The sequence below is a fragment of the Harpegnathos saltator genome, unplaced genomic scaffold (genome assembly GCF_003227715.2).
Source record: "Harpegnathos saltator strain DR-91 unplaced genomic scaffold, Hsal_v8.6 scaffold59, whole genome shotgun sequence".
Taxonomy (NCBI): domain Eukaryota; kingdom Metazoa; phylum Arthropoda; class Insecta; order Hymenoptera; family Formicidae; genus Harpegnathos; species Harpegnathos saltator.
Genome location: NW_020230415.1, coordinates 595684 through 609505, shown reverse-complemented (window position 1 = coordinate 609505; position 13822 = coordinate 595684). Strand labels below are relative to the sequence as shown.

The following is a 13822-nucleotide window of genomic DNA, read 5'->3' as shown; positions in this document are numbered from 1 at the left end:
TCTATTCTTTAAATCTCCATTGACCAAAAATTTTTACTAACTTTTTCATTATGCCTAAACACACTATATGCATATAATCGAGAACTACATCATTGATCAAATCAAAGCCAGATATTTCAGAAAAGACACTTAATTTTGAATTATTATCATCATCATCACATAATTCTCTCATTTCTAAATCAGCTTTTTTACGATACGCTTTTGTATCTGGGAAACATATCCTGTTCTTTATATATTTTCCATGGATATGACATTTCGAACAGCTCGAATAGCCACTATGACCTTTTGTATTTAATATAAATGATTTTGCTGGGCTGTCACATACTAACATTATTATTTCAATTTTATATAATTTGTCATTAAATTTAAAACCATTTTCATAATGATTTTTTGTATCATTAATAAAGTCTTCTAAAAAATCATTAGAACAATCTGGTTTTTTATCTCCTGTATATAAACCGATAATAAATACATAATTAGTTCCCACAGGAGATCCTAAAATTGGCCAAACATATTTGGAGCTAGATTTGGAAATGGGAAGACCATCGATATTTATTGCTATTTTTATAGTCAAATAATCTTGCGTATGAGAAAGTAAAAAATGTTTTAACCCATTTTCTAAACCAAAGTGGGAGTATTCACCAGGAGTCACAATTCTTTTGGATATTTGTCGAGGAGTCTGCAATAATGTTCGAGGGTTTTGAGGAAGATCCTGTAGTTCAGACAATGAATTCACTGTTCTTAATAAATTCATTAAATCATGTAACTTATTATGAGGCAAATTAGCATCAACAGCCCATTCTGCTAATTTCTCCTTAAAACATTTGTTATCATTTTGCCAATTATTTTTACTTTTCTTACTTTTATATTCTATCTTTGAGAAATTATATATTTCCTTTGTATTATTATCACTGTCATTTGAAGTCTTTTTCACCATTGTTAACAGGATCATCTTGATTAGCAGGTTTATTTGGTTCCACGTTAAAAGACAATAAGTTAATGTAATCTTCATTATTAATTAATATTATCACAATTAATTAGTATCATAGCCAGTCTTGTCTACTATATTATAGCCAGTCTCATGTTCACTTTGTGAATTTACAACACTACTTCTTTGAATTTCTGACTGAATGATTCTCCGGATATTCCTCTTTGACATCAATTTTAAATCTTTTCTTTTTTTTAATTGGGACATTGTAAATCTAAACAATTTATTAAAAATAAAACGTATTGTACTTCATACATAAATATCATGAGTCACCAAACCTTCCCAGATAGCCAAACCTGAGTGAACAAATTCCGCGCGAGAGTTGACATCAAGTTTGATGGCAAATAGGCAACAAATTTGCAACAAACTTTATGTTATCTAATTCTGTAATTCTGCTGGCAAATTGCCACCAAATGTGCAACAAGGCTTGGCTGCAGAGCATCTTGCAGTAAATTTGCAGCAAAAACCGCACAAGTTTTGCAGCGCATAACTTAGCACCAAATAGGCACCAAACACTGAGCAACACTTGCGCACAAGACACGAGAGCAAATTGGCAGCAAATCCGCAGCAAGCCTTGCACTTAATCAGCTGATCGAGATGGTTGCGACGTGTGTTGGATTTTAAATGATTCCTAACCTGTATATTGATAAATTTTAATTGCAATTTTGCATTTAAAAAGAGAAAGGTGTATATAGAAATAAATATTTGACAAAACAGACTGTATAATTTATTATACAAACATATATATACATATAAGATCACGATATTCGTAATTATCGCTATTTACATGTAAACGAAAAGCAAGAAATGAAATATATGCGATGGGACATTAACTTGTGCATTTGTTGCAACTGATGATTCATCTCGTCCATCTCTTTCTGAAGACTGCAAAGTGGAAGTGGTATTTTAAAAGGATATCTCACGTATCATTTCCACACTTGGGTGAAAAGGTAAATATCTATAATTATGTTTTATATTGTAGATACTGTCAAAGCATTTCTTGAGAAGAACAAAGTAGGAAAATATAATGAAGAAGATATGAGAAAAAAAAGTAGAAACGAAGAAAAAAAGAAAAAGAAGAGAAAAAACGTGAGGAGGTAGAAGAACGTTTAGTCAGTCTATGTAAAATTGGAGATCGCTGTGAGGTATCTGTTCCAAATCAACGAAAGCGAAGACCTACAGTTTTATATGTTGGTCAGCAGAAAATTATTATTTATAAAATAATTTTATACCAATAAAATTCATCTTTGTTTGAATCATGTATCCTGATTCTATATAAATATTTTATAACTTTAGGTAAAATTGAATTTAACCCTTAGCGCTCCGTTGGCTCCGCTGTGGAGACATCCATCATTTATTTCGTAACTCCGGTGGCTCCGCTGTGGAGACATTCTAGTATTAACATCAATACCTCTAGTTCCTTTTTGAAATTACAAGCACTTGTAATTTTTTCTGTTCAAAGTAAAATTTCTCTTTCCCAGACGCTCCACTGCAAAAGTGCTGCCGGAGTTGCCAGAGTAGTGATAAGAAAACGCGCGAAGTGCAAAGAGTTAAAGATGACTGGTGGACTGGTGTTAAATACAATGAAACTCTTGGCAAAAATGATGGAAGGTACATATATTTAATACCTCCTTATACTATACTAATACATATCTCTTTCTTACTTAATTTAATTTGTGCTTATTATATGTTTTCATTAGGCCGGGTCTATAATAGGTGTAATAAACTTTTAGCTATTTGGTCTAAGCTTTACCAATCACTTCCCATTTCATTTCCTTTATGTTGTGATTTTTATAATATTTATTATCTTTTGCATACAAACAGGGATTTGCTTGTATAATTGTTATTAAAACTTCGTCGTCACCCAAGTAGAACAAAAAGTCATGATGACATCAAAATGACAAGAAAATGACCGAATCATGATGAGAAAAAGAGTTTTTCTCACCATTTTGATGTCATTTTGATGTCATCGTGATTTTCTGTTCTACCTGAGCAGTGTCAGCAACATATTCTTCGTTGTCGGACATTTTGCCAAACTAGATCGAAACGTGCGTGAAAACGTATATATGTGCCTAAATAATTTTTCTTATTAGCTTATCTTATTTATTACTAAGAGAAATCGGCCTTAAGCTTTAATTCCTAACTTCAAAAGTTTGGATCTACCCAACTTTACTGCCAGCGCTGAAAATTTATAGTTTACGTGACACAAACTATATATTTTCAGTATTGGCAGTGAATATCAGAACATAGCCTATATTGTTGCCTATGTTATTGCATTTTGAATAAGGTAAGTTTTGGAAACATCCCATGTTAGTTATACACATTGTTCGAACGTATACTCTTAAATAATTTTGTTACAGAAGTTGGTTAATATGGCCAATATAGTAAATATTATTGGTGCTGATATGCTTACTGAAGCAGAAAGACATGTACAAAGAAATGGGAGACATTTCAGAACCCGAGAAGTTCCATTTGAACTTCCAGAAAACCACTTCATAAAATTATTTCGATTAACTAGAAGACAGGCTGACAATATTATTGGTATCGTAGAGCAATACCATCATCCAAAAAGATCTTCAGCATTAGATGCATCTGTAGAAGTAAGTTACTTGCTTCCATATCTATCAATATTATGTCTGCTTTTTGTATCCATCTCTATTAATCGTCATGTGGAGAAAAATTCCCGCTCTTGTTATCGCTTTTTCTCTATTGATTAAGAGTCTTCTGACAGTAGCGACAACACCGCTCTCGAGTCGCATGCGACAATTGTCATAGGGGCTCGATTCCTGACAGCGTGCAAGTAAAGCGTGTGTGTGCCAGCGGCACACAGTGCTTGTTTTCGTGCCGGATTGCTTGCTGGATGAAAATACTGCGTTCTGATTGGTGTATTTCCATCCATCTTCAGAAATGTACCAATCAGAACGCAGTATTTTCATCCAGCAAGCAATCCAGCACGAAAACAAGCACCGTGTGCCGCTGGCTTAAGATGCATATGCGAAAATGTACAGTTTACGTTACATATAATATAGATTTTCGTATGCGCATCTCATTTGCACGCCGTCAGGAATCGAGCCCCTGTGACAATTGTCGCATGCGACATATCAGGGCTACGTTCCGATATTCACTGCCAGTACTGAAAATCTATAATACATAAAGTATATATTTTCAATACTAGCAGTGAATATCGGAACGCAGCCCTCGTACACTCGTGAACTAAAAGGTATATGCACCGATTTTTTGTTGACTTCGGAACGCGCCCCAACTTGAGGAGAAAAACAACCACTGCTTCATATGTCAGCGCTGTCACTTATTACGAGAGCAGAAGGATGGCATATACGAGTGTCAAAAAAGTAGTGATTGTGGCGTAGACACAAATGTCTTGGAGACTTTGAGTTATAATTGAAGAAATGAAGAAAACAAATAGTGATTGTGAAGAAAAGTGGCAAAAGGCTTCATAAAATTTGTAAAACAGTATATCAAAGGAGAGTATTAATTGTCTAATAATATTTTAAGTGAAAAATATTTTTAAATTTGAGTATAAGTTAAAAAAATGTTATAAACCATAATTTCTTTAATGTTAATAATTTTATAGCTATAAATTTGCCATCGACGTTAAATGAATATGTATGTAATGCTATCATTTATATAGGTAGAAAACTATGTTATTGCGCTCATAAAAAATAAGCAGCAGACCAAGTCGAGTGATATTTTTTTAACAAGATACTCATATCACTCAATTTGGTCTGCTGCTTACTTCTGCTGAACACAATAATATAATTCCTCACCTATGGAAATAATAGCATTATATATATATTCATTCAACTTCGATGACAAATTTATTAACATTAAAGAAATTATGGTTTATAACTTTTTTAACTTACACTCAAATTTAAAAATATTTTTCACTTAAAATATTATTAGACAATTAATACTCTCCTTTGATATACTGTTTTACAAATTTTATGAAGCCTTTTGCCACTTTTCTTCACAATCACTATTTGTTTTCTTCATTTCTTCAATTATAACTCAAAGTCTCCAAGACATTTGTGTCTACGCCACAATCACTACTTATTTGACACTCGTATATGCCATCCTTCTGCTCTCGTAATAAGTGACAGCGCTGACGTATGAAGCAGTGGTTGTCTTTCTTCTCAAATTGGAGCCCGTTCCGAAGTCAACAAAAAATCGGTGCACATACTTTTTAGTTCACGAATGTACGCTTTCAAGTGGTCTGTTCTGTTTAGCTGCACTACTGAACTAGTGCAATAAGTTAAAGTGAGAAAAAATATAGTTATCTCATTCTAACTTATTGCACTAGTTTCGCAGTGACCGCAGTGCAGCTCAGGAGGTACAAACTCCTCGTATTTTAGAGGTGAAGGAAGTGATTAGTTCGCTTATTCTTTCGGTACGTAGGCCGAGGGCAGCACAGTGGTTCCCCACTACCGCTCGTCGGATGCCATATTGGACACTTACTGTTTACCAGTTTTCTGGAGTAGTAGGAATTTTGTGCATTTTGTGCGATAGCAAGTGATAGCAAGTGATCATTAATTTAGTGAGAGGTGTTTATTTTCAAGTTATTTGCAGGTTATTTACAGGTTATTTACAGGTTATTTTCAAGTTATTTACAGGTTATTTACAGGAAGAAGAGCCAAGTAAGAAGAGAGAGCGTGTGGAGATAAAATATTTCTATTTCTGTAAGTAAATATTTATATGTAAATATGTAAATCGGTTTAAATTATTTCACGTTGTTCGTTAATCTTTCCTAAGGTCTCAGATAGCACAAATGTTTTAAACACATTTGACTTATATTAAAAGACATATTAAAAGCAAGACGTCTCTCTTTTATACGCTTTTAGACTATCTTATTGTAGATCGATGTTAAGAGTGAGTGTATGAATGCTTATGTGCAGTGATGCACATATATGGTGCAGGTTGTTAGTGCATCAAATTTTTTTAACCACACCAGATATATGGCAAAAAAGTACCTGACAGTCTGCAGTCTGCAAGTGGGACGGAAAAAATTTGATGCATAAAATTTATTGTAATTATTTTTCATTGAACTGTAAATAATTTCATTAAACTACATATATATATATACCATTGTAACTAAAAAAATATATATATATAATATGTTTATAAAACGAAAATTGTATACTGCTTATTTCAATAAAATTTGCGAACCCTATTATACACACATACATACATCACAAAAAATATATATTGAGTTGAATAATAATTAATTTCTTTGTTTTCAGGTACAATGGAATAATTGTATGTTTATGTCATTATAATTTCATGAAATAATGTATGTGATATATTGAACTATTTCTCACAAAGTGCTTGCGTTCATTATCATGTTATTGCGTTCATTGATTCATGTTAATTCTTTGTATAAAGTTAAGTTTGGAAAATCACTGAAAAAACTGCAATGACTTTTTGAACAACCCAATATCATCTACCATCTCTCGCATACATTGCTTCATGAAATTATAACAACATACAAGTATTGTTTAATTTTACCAAAAAAATACAAAATTACTTCCCAGATAGCACCAAATCTTCAAAGAATGTTCTTAGAACGTTCTTAGGATGTATGAATGTCCTTAGAACGTTCTTAAAACATCCTTTTAAGATTTGTGCTATATGGGTTATTACACGCTTAATATATATATTTATATATAAGGCCTGTTCTTTTTCGCTGCACTACTGCACTGATGCAATAAGTTAGAATGAGAAATATATATTTGTTTCACTCTAACTTATTGCATCAGTGCAGCAGTGCAGCGAAAAAGAACAGGCCTTATATTTATATATATGTGTACTGGATTTAAATGTAGCGCGTATCCCCACTCTGTATCACGTGACCCATTTTAGTTCCACCAGTTCCGGTACGTATCATGGTGGCGCTCTAAAGACCCTCGGTTTCTAAGAGGGGAGTTTGTACCCCTGATGCAGCTGAAAAGAACAGACCAAATAATTGAGCCCCAGAGTTTTGTTGTCCACGTAGCATACAGAGAGGAGTGACACGTAGGAGTAAATAATATACACATAAATGGATTCTGAGAATTACACGGTGGAACTGTCAGGATATGTCAGGATATTGTGAAGGATCATCTTCAAGTGAACGCTTTAATACAAGTAAATATATGTATATATATATGCGATTTTATCTCATAAACTATGAGATATAACTTCAATCTCAACTTTAGATTAACATCAATTCTGGAAAAAGAAGAAGGAAAGAAGAAGAGAAAATTAACATCATGTTTTACAATAATAAATAGTAGGATCATGTTTACAATAATAAATAATATGTTAGGAATTATATTGTGATAAGCCAAATAACAAATCACCATGTATTTTCTGTGAAGGACATATAACAATGCACTGAGCTGTAGAAAGCGTTAGACAAACTCAATGCCGAAGGTAGGACCAAAATTGCAGTGTTAGAATCCTCCATAGAGCGATTAGCGTCTGTCGCTGAAACCGAATCAAATGAGAAAAAGAAGACAGTTGTTTTCCATTGTTGAGAGCTATAAGGAGCAATTAAATTCTTGGCGGTCTTTCGCAAAGCTAATGTCGTTAGCACTTGTGTCATAGATAAATTAGTTTGAGAGAATCTGCTCTCCCTGCCAGAGGAGCGGCAAAATGCTCTTTGTAAACGACGAGACAAACAAAGTTTGACAGATTCTTCTAGCCAAATCACAGACAAATTATTCAGCATCGTAAGGCATCTAGCTGAGACAACTCAGAGAAGTGCTGATACATTAGACATATTGTGTACGTACTATATTTTTGAATCATTTCATAAAAATATGGAATTTATTAGACATCTATCATGCAGAATGAAGCAGTAACTATTATCTTATCTTAAATATCTTGAATATATGAGATATGAGAATAGAAAAATATTTAACAGAAAATACATGGTACTGAAACAATTGTCTTACAGTAGTAAAGTTTTATTTTCTAAGTAAACTAAGCTTTAAAAATTTAAATCCTTTATCGTTTTTTCCTAAATTATTTTTTAAATAAAATGTTTTAATGTAATAAAATTTATTAAAATGTTTTTTGTATCATAACTGATTTGGAATCATTCTTTATTATAGGTTATTGCATTTCTTCTAATAACTGTTATCAAAAAATAAATTCAGAAACAGCATTCCATAAAAAAAACAAAGATGACCTTCAAATCTTAGGAATCACTTGAAAAAAAGCGTTACCACCGCAAGGATTACTTCTGCACCATGCAATTTCCCTTTGTTAGATAAATTATTATTTATTATTATCGCCTCACTATACAGGGTGCACGATTTATCTGAAGACATTGAAATATCTCGAGAACTATGCATTGGATAAAAAAAAGTGGTTAATGAAAGTTGTTAGTCTCGAAGGGGGATATCCAATGATACCAAACTCGACCTCCCACCCCACCCCCTGGATGTGGGGGTTGGGGGCAACTTTGAAATCTTAAATGGAAACCCCTATTTTTTATTGCAGATACGAATTCTACGCCACAAAATACATAAATTTTGTCCGAAACTTTTTTTTTTGATTCGTGATAGATGGCGCTGTAATCGCAAAAAATTATATTTTCCGCAATTCTCCAGAAATAATCATTGGATTGAGAAATAAAAAATACCTGTTCAATATTTTTAAATCAACAAGTGCCAACAACTCGTGAAAACATGGTAGAACGCATAAGAAACGCTTGCGCTGAAACTCCCGCAGATATGTTTCTATCCTGTGTACAGTCATTTGAAAAGAGGATCAATAAGTGTATTGAAGTTGAAGGTAAAAATTTCGAACACTTACTCTAATTAATTGAACAGTGAGAGGCAAGGCGACTCACATTAAAAAAGCACCCCGATCTGTGAGAGGCAAAGGGACTCACATTAAAAAAGCACCCGAACGGAACATAAAACTACTACGTCTTCGTCGTTGTTCCTGTGTAACGCTAAAAGTAGTTTCTCGGAAAAATTCAACGCTATCTATCACGAATGAAAAAAATTGTTTCAATAAAAATTTCATGTACAATCTAATTCTGCAATGAAAAATGTGGGTCCCCATTTGAGATTTGAACGTTATCACCCACCCTACCCCGAGAGGATGGGGGGGAATAACTTTTATGATGTCCTTCAAAAATATTGAACAGGTATTTTTTATTTCTCAATCCAATGATCATTTCTGGAGAATTGCGGAAAATATAATTTTTTGCGATTACAGTGCCATCTATCACGAATCAAAAAAAAAGTTTCGGACAAAATTTATGTATTTTGTGGCGTAGAATTCGTATCTGTAATAAAAAATGGGGGTTTCCATTTAAGATTTCAAAGTTGCCGCCAACCCCCACCCCCAGGGGGTGGGGTGGGAGGTCGAGTTTGGTATCATTGGATGTCCCCCTTCGAGACTAACAACTTTCATTAACCACTTTTTTTTATCCAATGCATAGTTCTCGAGATATTTCAATGTCTTCAAATAAATCGTGCACCCTCTATATTGTCTGTTTAAGAATAATTATTACGATTCTACCGATTTTGCTGTTTTGTTTCAGTAACATCCTCTGACAAAGATGATAACACGAGAAACTAGCTGGAACATCAACAGCAAGTGATAGTGCAATCGAGAAAGCTCTTAGGAAAATATGATAAATGCGAAGTCACCGATAAAATATTACTTGCATTGGCCTTCGCGTTCTTCCTCGCCTGCGTTTTACATTTCACAAAAGAGACTGTTCTGAAAGCCCTTTGTATGTGATATTAATGAAATGGACTGATCATTTACGGTGATATCGCGACTGCAACATATTGCGCAGGAATTCTCACGATAAATGACATAGAGAATGTATGTACTATTTAAGAGGAGAAATCGGATGAGTTTTTACAAGTATTTTAATGACTTTACGCGTGTGTAGATAAATTTCTCGTTAATCTCTGAAGGACGTTTTCATTCGGTCATCAAATCTTATTAAATAAACTCAACTGGTTGTATATAATGGCAGAGAGAAGCCTGAGAGCGGGCATGGCTGCATTTACAGCGTTATGGAAAAGTTGGCTGATTCGAAGCGCCAACTGGGTCCATTTTTCATGGACATAAACTACTAAGCCAATGTCCACGATTTGTTGGTACTATTCCGTGCTATGTCCATAATTATTTGGTTCTGTTCTGTGCTATGTTCACGAACGAGCTAGATTAGTTAGATAAAAACGAAGAATCGGTCTTTGTCTCACCACCAGCGAATAGACAATCGCGACGAAGCCTGGCAGCAGCGATGTTATCGTAATGTAGACGTCGCCGTCTCCCCTTTAACCCCCTTGTTTTCCTTTCCACATTGTTTTATATTCATAATTCGGGAAGAAAATAATTTCGAGAGTTCGGACGATTTCTAGCAATGACGCGACAGAGATAACACGCGGCCACATTAATTTGTCATGACTTTTATATTACTTATAATTACATAAACGCCCATATATGCAAATTATAGATAATTATTGCGCGTATGTTTTAATATTGTACAATATGGTATATAATAACAACAACTTCATTTCTTGCAGTAATTTTTTTAAGATCTTCGTTGAGGTCGTGAATTAATTTTTTCTTCATCAATCAGTTTTCTGCAAAAATTACGATTTTTTAAATAAAATATAAAATGTTTCTCTTCTCTTCTCTCCGAAGAGTTAATTAAAAAATACGTACTCAACAGAGTCAACTAAAAAATCTATAGTCAGAAGAGTCAATTTAAAAGTGTACTCCGAAAAGTCAATTTAATAGCGTATTCCGAAGAGTCAATTTGAAAGCGTACTCTGAAAAATCAAATTAATACTGTAATCCGAAAAGTCAATTTATAATAGAATATTTACTTCGATGATTCAGCTAAAGAAAAAAACATTTATTTATTATTATATTCAGAGAATAATATTTAATTTATTATTTATACTTATCTTACTTATGCTTACCCTACATATGCTTCTTTGAATGAGAAATTTAATTTGTTGACTGATTCAGATTCAGATTTGTTAAAATATCTCTTGTGCGCAACTCTTGAACAGGTAGGTAGTAAAATAATTCTCTTTCTTTACGAATTTTATAAACTTTTCACGAACATAAAAATTGAAAGATCCTCAGAGAATAAATAACTTTTCTTGAACATTTAAACCAAAGGAAAATCTTTTCCCATTAATAAAGAATGAATAATTAATATCTCACACAAGAGGAATCTTCATCCTTGAAATCACCGTGCGATTTTGCTTTTAGAAAAGTATAATATTGATGTAATAGTAACAAATGCTATCCAAAAACGGTGCAAATCTTAAACGTTTTTGAGAAATGTAGTTTGAAGTTTAGTCTTTTCTGTTAATGTCGTTATAGCAGAAGAATTACCAATTTGCTTCAGTAGCGCAGTGGATCAGGCTTTGTGATATGAGCGTAGAGGTTGTTCAAGTGTGTTATTTTTACTATCACAGGGAGAACTATGTAGAATGTATAATAATACGCAGACAAATTCTTTACATAATCATACTTATTTCTTTTAGCATGAATAAAAATGATCAATGCTAACGTGATAAATGTATATCGCAATTGTACATGTACGCAATTGTACACATACACACACACGTACACACGTATACCAATGACGTCAAAACCGAACAATTCGTGAAAATTTTTTATTGATCGCAATTGTACGCAAAGACGAAGGAGAAGTACACGGGTCTCCGCGGGTATCTCGTCATATTAATTGTCTTTGAGCTGATAAACAATTGATCTCCGGTAATTACAAGTTACGCTTGTCCGCAGCTTGTTCGGTTTTGATATCATTATCTCTGTGAAGTTGGTCCCACCTTTTCAAAATTTGAAAAAAATGAGCAGAGTTCTGATTGCCTCCCAAAGAGTTCTAGAGTTCTCTATTAATAAAAAAAAGAGTTCCGTTGATTAAAGTGGTCAAAACACGAAATAAAGTTACGGGGGGGGCCAACTTCACAATTGCGTATATTTCAAAAGGTCCTAACTTTTTTACCTTAAACTTTAGCGCTTTGATGCTTAAAGAAAATCGATGGAACTCTTCGGGGGGCTACCAGAACTCTCAACAAATTAAACGATTTCCGAAAAAAATTTTTCTCTTAGAAAATTCTGCATCTGTGATACTTTGATGAGCTAGAATTTTTTCATTTCTGCTCGAAGCGATTCGAGTTGTTACGTCCTGGAGGAGGAACGCAACTTTGACGCTTGCTTTCGCAAGCTCCGACGTACTCGCAAATCTGCGAAACAGATCAAGGATCGGAATGACCGCTTTATCTGGCGCAGACGTACGTCGGTGGTCCTTTATTTAGGTCAAGGAACTGAATCCTTTTACCTGGGATAGGACCGTGAGCGACAGTTGAGGGAAGGGAGAATTTTTGGTTGAAAATAATTATTTGGAAAACGTGATTGGTTTACAATTACAAACAACTTGTTTTATTAGTGATTAGACGGAAGTTCACAATGAAATAAAATTTGTAAGATTTTATAATGTGTCCGTATACATATGTGGTTAACAATCGCGCTCAGAACAATGATTCTCGATTACTCAAAACAATATTCCGTGTTCGTTATGTCCGACTGTGATCGAAAGGATTGGGCCACTGAAGTCGGATTTTATTATTAAGGAGGAATGCCAAGAGGGATAGAAAACGGAAGTAAAACGAAAGGAAAAGAAAAGAGAGAGAAGAAAAGATAAAAAAATGAAACGAAAGAGGTCACTCAGGTAAAAGAAAATATAAGTAACTTACTGCTGGACTTCTCTGATCTTAGTAGACAATAAAAGGTGTGGTTGCTGCGTCTCTATGAGGATAGATGCCTCAAGTTCTGCGCCAAGGATAGGCAGCTGGTTTCGGCAGGATCGCTCTCAATGGCCCAAGAAGGCACAAGATCGTTGCACCGAATAATTAACAAGTGAAGAATACTGGTCGGTCTAAGCCACAAGTTGGCTTGATTGTTAAGAAACCCTGAAGGGGTGCTGGAGAGAAGCGTCCGTCCTGGATGCTGGATCGGCGAGAAGTGAGTGAAGCTTTTGACTTTTCTCAAAAAGTCAGCTCGGTTGAGAGAGTGGAGTTTTGGGGGAAATGTTCCAGAAGATTATTTTATAGGAGATAAGATGCATGTGGCAATAAGAGGATTTCGAAAGTCTTTTGTATTGAAATGAAAAAGTTCTAGCTCATCAAAGTATCATAGATGCAGAATTTTCTAAGAGAAAAATTTTTTTCGGAAATCGGTCAATTTCTTGAGAGTTCTGGTAGCCCCCCGAAGAGTTCTATCGGTTTCCTTATGACTCGAATCGATTCGAGCGGAAATAAAAAAGTTCTAGCTCATCAAAGTATCACAGATGCAGAATTTTCTAAGAGAAAAATTTTTTTCGGAAATCGTTTAATTTGTTGAGAGTTCTGGTAGCCCCCCGAAGAGTTCCATCGATTTTCTTTAAGCATCAAAGCGCTAAAGTTTAAGGTAAAAAAGTTAGGACCTTTTGAAATATACGCAATTGTGAAGTTGGCCCCCCCCGTAACTTTATTTCGTGTTTTGACCACTTTAATCAACGGAACTCTTTTTTTTATTAATAGAGAACTCTAGAACTCTTTGGGAGGCAATCAGAACTCTGCTCATTTTTTTCAAATTTTGAAAAGGTGGGACCAACTTCACAGAGGTAATGATATCAAAACTGAACAAGCTGCGGACAAGCGTAACTTGTAATTACCGGAGATCAATTGTTTATCAGCTCAAAGACAATTAATATGATGAGATACCCGCGGAGACCCGTGTACTTCTCCTTCGTCTTTGCGTACAATTGCGATCAATAACAAATTT

The 13822-nt window shown here is 34.2% G+C and overlaps 1 pseudogene; it reads left to right on the top strand.

Annotated features, from left to right (window-relative positions):
- The first annotated feature begins 6907 nt into the window (after window positions 1–6907).
- LOC112588086 (uncharacterized) lies at window positions 6908–10012 on the top strand (annotated as a pseudogene).
- The last annotated feature ends 3810 nt before the right edge of the window (window positions 10013–13822 follow it).